Here is a 6,000-nt window from a genome sequence, read left to right as displayed (position 1 = left end):
TGTGGGATGAATGGATCGTTGATTCCTTTCCTGTTATCTCTTCAGAAACTGAAAAATTGTAAGTGTGGAAACCATATGAAGCAACACGTTTAAAATTAGGGGATTGAACTAGTGATTATAACAGAATTTTATAATAGTCATGATTTTTTAATGTAAATATGCACCCATCCATTTACTTGGGCTGTTTACTGAAAACCGGATTTGGCTTTAATTCTGATATTCATTATTTCTTTAGTATAGTCCTTTGTCATCTAGATTTTCTTGACTAGAATAACAGAAAAACACAGCATCACAAACAACTCTACATTTGTTCTGTGGGTTTTCATGATGTCACCAAATCCTGGGATTAAGTTGAAAGAGAATTAAGATTTCCCTTTGTTTTTATAAAATAATTAGATTAACACATTCAGATTGACAAATAATATGAAAAGTAAAAAAGGCCATTTTTTTAAAAAAATAGGAGGCTAATTTTAGGCTCCTTAATCCATATTTAAGCACTCAAGTGCCCTGATTTAAAAAATACTGTGCATCCAACAGGTCCTGTAAACTTATTAAGGTGTCTAAATATAAATTAAGCTGCTGTTTTTTAAAATCTTGGCCAAAATGTTTACAAGAAAAACTCCAATCAGAATATCTTGATATATGTTAGAAATTTCTTATGTACTATCCTTAATATACATCTATATGGATGCATACGGATACATCACATAAAGTGATCTTCAAATAACTGAGGGTGGGATTTACAAAGGTACTGAGGCTCTTAGACCCCAGACTTAGGCACTTAAGTGTGGGGTATAGATTCCTAAATCCCAGTTTTAGGCTCCACTGCGATTCACAAAACTCCCACCAAATGCTGTAGGCACTTAAACTCACTCAGTGTCTAACTTTTTAGAGTAAAAGGTTCCGTAGGTGCAGGGCCGGCTCTGGCTTTTTTGCCGCCCCAGGCAAAAAAGCCTCCGGCCGCCCCCCCCCCCCCGCGGGGGGGGGCGGAGCCTGGGGGGGGCGGCAAAAAAGCCTCCGGACGGGGGGGGGGAGGGCGGCCGGAGCCCCGGGGCGAGGGTGACGAGCCCCGGCGGGGGCTCCGCTCTCCCCCCGGGGGCAAGGCGCGGGGGGGGGCGGCCGGAGCCCTGGGAGGAGGGCGGCGAGCCCCGGCGGGGGCTCGGCTCTCCCCCCCGGCGGCCAGAGCCCCGGGGCGAGGGTGGCGAGAGGGCGGGGAGCCCCGTTGGGGGCTCGGTTCTCCCCCCCGGCGGCCAGAGCGCCGGGGGCAGGGCGGTGAGCCCCGGCGGGGGCTCGGCTCTCCCCCCCGGCGGCCAGAGCGCCGGGGGCAGGGCGGCGAGAGGGCGGCAAGCCCCGTTGGGGGCTCGGCTCTCCCCCCGGCGGCCAGAGCGCCGGGGGCAGGGCGGCGAGAGGGCGGGGAGCCCCGTTGGGGGCTCGGCTCTCCCCCCCGGCGGCCAGAGCGCCGGGGACAGGGCGGCGAGAGGGCGGCAAGCCCCGTTGGGGGCTCGGCTCTCCCCCCGGCGGCCAGAGCGCCGGGGACAGGGCGGCGAGCCCCGGCGGGGGCTCGGCTCTCCCCCCGGCGGCCAGAGCGCAGGGCGGCGAGCCCCGGCAGGGGCTCGCCGCTCTCCCCCCGGCAGCCGGGGGGAGGGCGCGGGGGCGGCCAGAGCGCCGGGGGGAGGGCGGCGAGCCCGGCTTTGTCCCCGCTCTCCCCGGCGGCCCGAGCGCCGCGCCGCCCCCCTCCAGGTGCCGCCCCAAGCACCAGCTTGGTTGCCTGGTGCCTGGAGCCGGCCCTGCGTAGGTGCCTACATTTCTGCCTCTGAGTATGCATAATGCTGCCCCACTATATGCATTCAGATGCCTACTTCCTGCCAAAGCCCTAGAGTGAGTCACAAACCTGGGGTGGGGGAAAAGCATTCATTTCAGAAAGGGGACTGGACACAGGCTCGCCCACTCATCAGGCAGGTGCCCTAATCACCAGGCTACAGAATCATTCTCATTCTCACTCTCATCTCACAGTATGAGTATTTATTCACAGTGGAAAAGCTTCAACAGAAGAGACTAAGGGAGCCCTGTGTTAGAATATCCCATAGCTCAATAGTTAGAGCATTCTCCTAGTAGACCTCTGTTCAAATTCCTCCCCCCCCCCACATCCTCCCAGTTAGAGAGGGCAACTGAATTGTTTCTGCCACATCCCAGGTGGGTGCTCTAACCACTGGATTAAAAGTCATCAGGTCAGCACTTCCACCTCCTCTGTGTGTAGAGCAAGGCAGAAACCTAACTAATTCTCACAAGAATCTATTTAGGTGCCTAAGCCACCTGACTGTAGGAGAAGGGTTCCTGTTTGTGGATCACTAGCAGAGATAGGCACCTTCGATTTAGGTGCATAACTGAATAAGAGGAGAGAAGTGAAGGACACACCCCTATTGTCAGCATCTCCCATTGGCTAGTTTAGGGGATGCCCAACCTAGTTGTGGATTAGGGTGACCAGACAGCAAGTGTGAAAAATCGGGACGGGGGTGGGGGGTAATAGGAGTCTATATAAGAAAAAGGCCCAAATATCAGGACTGTCCCTAATCGGGACATCTGGTCACCCTATTGTGGATTGCTGTCTAAAGTGCATTCTCTCCCCATTCACTGTATAGGAGTCTTGGTGCCTAACTCAGGCTTTGTGTATCGCAATGTTGTTCCTGTAATTTCCTAGGCACCTAATAGTAAGGCGTTGCATCACAATACCTAAGTCCCTTTGTGAATCTAGCTCTGAGAACATTTAGATATAACTCATTACTCCTGACAATAAATTGGTTTTAAAATTAGTCTGGTCCTATTCTCCTAATGAAGTCAAAACTCCCATAAGAGCAGCTGCTAGATGAATCACAGTTCTCTAGTTAATATCTTACTTGATTTACATTTTTATGATAAATGGGGTATAGTTTTGGAAAGGGCTGATTTATTCCAGTATTTAGTGCTTTACACTAAGCTTTCATGAGCACACAGAAGTACAATATTCTCGTGAGGGCCATGTGCCACCCTCATTCCACAGGTGATGCTCCCATTGAGTCACACAAATTGGACATCCAGGGAGTCTATTTGGTCATCTAGTAAATTTGGTGGAGGCCAGCACAGGCTTGTTTCCCAAATTAACTATCCAAAGGCTTTGTTGGGTCTAGCACTGAGTTACCAGGGGAGAGGCCATAGGCACCAACTTATTCAGATCCTGGGGGGTGCTTAACCCCTGCTGTGCCCCAGGCCTGCCCCCATTTCACCCCTTCCTCCAAGCCTCTACCCCTGCCCCATCTTTTCCCGCCCCTACCTCACCTCCTTCCACCCCTCCCCCGCCTCTTCCTGACCGTGCTCTTCCTCCTATCCCCAGCGCCTCCTGCATGCGGCAGAACAGCTGATCGCGGCAGATGGGCGGCACTGGGGTGGGGTGGGTGGAGGTGCTGACCCTAAAGGCTGCCAGTGGTGCTGAGCACAGGACTGGCTCCAGGGTTTTTGCCACCCCAAGCGGCGGGGAAAAGAAAAAAAAAGCCGCGATCGCATTCACGATCGGCGGCACTCCAGCGGCAGCTCCACTGCGACGCTTTCTTCTTCGGCGGGAAGTGCTTCCCTCCGAGAGGGACCCGCCGCCAAATTGCCACCAAACAGCTGACGTGCCCCCCCTTCCCCTTGGCCGCCCCAAGCACCTGCTTGCTGGGCTGGTGCCTGGAGCCACAGCCACAGCCAGACAGTGCTCCTTGCAGGGGTGTAGGAACAATTTGTATAGTGGGGGTGCTGAGACCCATTTAGCCAAACTGTATGGAGACCGCTTCAAGCCAGGCGGTCACCCCTAGTTCCAGCACCTGGCTCCCTGTCTGCCGCCTCGCCTGCTTTACCCTACAAACTCCCTTTTCAAGTCACTTCATCCCACACCGCTCCTAGTGCTGCCTCCTGCCCCGCCCCCGCCAGCAGGCGGCGCCCAACGCTCCCTCGCCGCCCCGCCACGGACTACGGGCCACGGCTCTGCCCCTGCCACGCGTGGGGCCGTTCAGCAGCCCTTCCCCAACACCTGGCGCGGCCCCCAACCAGGCGGACGAGAGGCGACGCCTCGGCCCCGCTAGCCCAGGCCGCGCGCGGCGTGAGGGGCGAGGAAGGGGTGGGCGGCGCGCAGCCGGGGACACACCCGCCTCCGGCGGCGGTTGCTCGGACGTGGCGTCCAGTTGCCATGACAACAGGAGAGGCGAAAGACGGTACTGCGCGGACGAGTCTAGCGCACGCGCACAGTGGCCCTGCTGAACTTCAGCCTGCAGCCCCGGGGTTCGCGGCGGGGGCAAGGGGAGGGGAACCAATCAGAGGCGAGCACAAAAGCGGGGAGGCGGCGGGTGCCTCCAAGGCGTCCCTCTGCCATGAGCCGCTGTATATGGGGGGGAGAGGGATTGACTCGGCACAAGGCAAAATCCAGCCACTTTTTATTGCTATTTTGCAGACTTTGGGCACCTAAATGGAGAAATCTACGTCTCAGATTACACTGCGGCGCCGGCCGTTTTGCGGGGTGAGAGCAGATACCTTTTGAAACGGCCCCTGTATTGCCAGCCCCAGGTGAAATGAAGCAGGGAGCAAGGACAGAGCCACTTTTAGCAAAGAAAATCCTTGTGGGCTGTCTGTGCACAAACATAGAATCATAGAATATTAGGGTTGGAAGAGACCTCAGGAGGTCATCTAGTCCAACCCCCTGCTCAAAGCAAGACCAACACCAACTAAATCTAGGGTGACCAGATGTCCCGATTTTATAGGGACAGTCCCAATATTTGGGTCTTTTTCTTATATAGGCTCTTATTACCCCCCACCTCTGTCCCGATTTTTCACACTTGCTGTCTGGTCACCCTAACTAAATCATCCCAGCCAGGCCTTTGTCAAGCCGGGCCTTAAAAACCTCTTAAGGATGGAGTTTCCACCACCTCTCTAGGGAACCCATTCCAGTGCTTCTCCACCCTCCTAGTGAAATAGTTTTTCCTAATATCCAACCTAGACCACCTCCACTGCAACTTGAGACCATTGCTCCTTGTTCTGTCATCTACCACCACTGAGAACAGCCGAGTTCCATCCTCTTTGGAACCCCCCCTTCAGGTAGTTGAAGGCTGCTATCAAATCCCCCCTCACTCTTCTCTTCTGCAGACTAAATAACCCCAGTTCCCTCAGCCTCTCCTCGTAAATCATGTGCCCCAGCCCCCTAATAATTTTCGTTGCCCACCGCTGTATCTCTCCAATTTGTCCACATCTCTTCTGTAGTGGGGGGGATCAAAACTGGACGCAGTACTCCAGGTGTGGCCTCACCAGTGCGGAATAGAGAGGAATAATCTCTTCCCTCGATATGCTGGCAATGCTCCTACTAATGCAGCCCAATATGCTGTTGGCCTTCTGGGCAACGAGGGCACACTGCTGACTCATATCCAGCTTCTCGTCCACTGTAATCCCCAGGTCCTTTTCTGCAGAACTGCTGCTTAGCCAGTCAGTCCCCAGCCTGTAGCGGTGCATGGGATTCTTCCTAAGTGCAGGACTCTGCACTTGTCCTTGTTGAACCTTATCAGATTTCTTTTGGCCCAATCCTCCAATTTGTCTATATCACTCTGGACCCTATCCCTACCCTCCAGCATATCTACTTCTCCCCCCCAGCTTAGTGTCATCTGCAGACTTGCTGATGGTGCAATTAATCCCATCATCCAGATCATTAATAAAGATGTTGAACAAAACCGATCCCAGGACCAACCCCTGGGGCACTCCGCTTGATACCGGCTGCCAACTAGACATCAAGCTGTTGTTCACTACCCGATGATCCCCACAAACTAGCCAGCTTTCTATCCACCTTACAGTACATTCATCCCATCCATACTTTTTTAACTTGCTGGCAAGAATAGTGTGGGAGCAAAAGCTTTGCTAAAGGCAAGATATAGCTCATCCACCGCTTTCCCCTTATCCACAGAGCCAGTTATCTCATCATAAAAGGCAATCAGGTTGGTCAAGCATCAC

The sequence above is a fragment of the Emys orbicularis genome, chromosome 2 (genome assembly GCF_028017835.1).
Source record: "Emys orbicularis isolate rEmyOrb1 chromosome 2, rEmyOrb1.hap1, whole genome shotgun sequence".
NCBI classification, from domain to species: Eukaryota; Metazoa; Chordata; order Testudines; family Emydidae; genus Emys; species Emys orbicularis.
The sequence above is the reverse complement of the archived record's forward strand: the minus strand, read 5'-3'. Positions refer to the sequence as shown.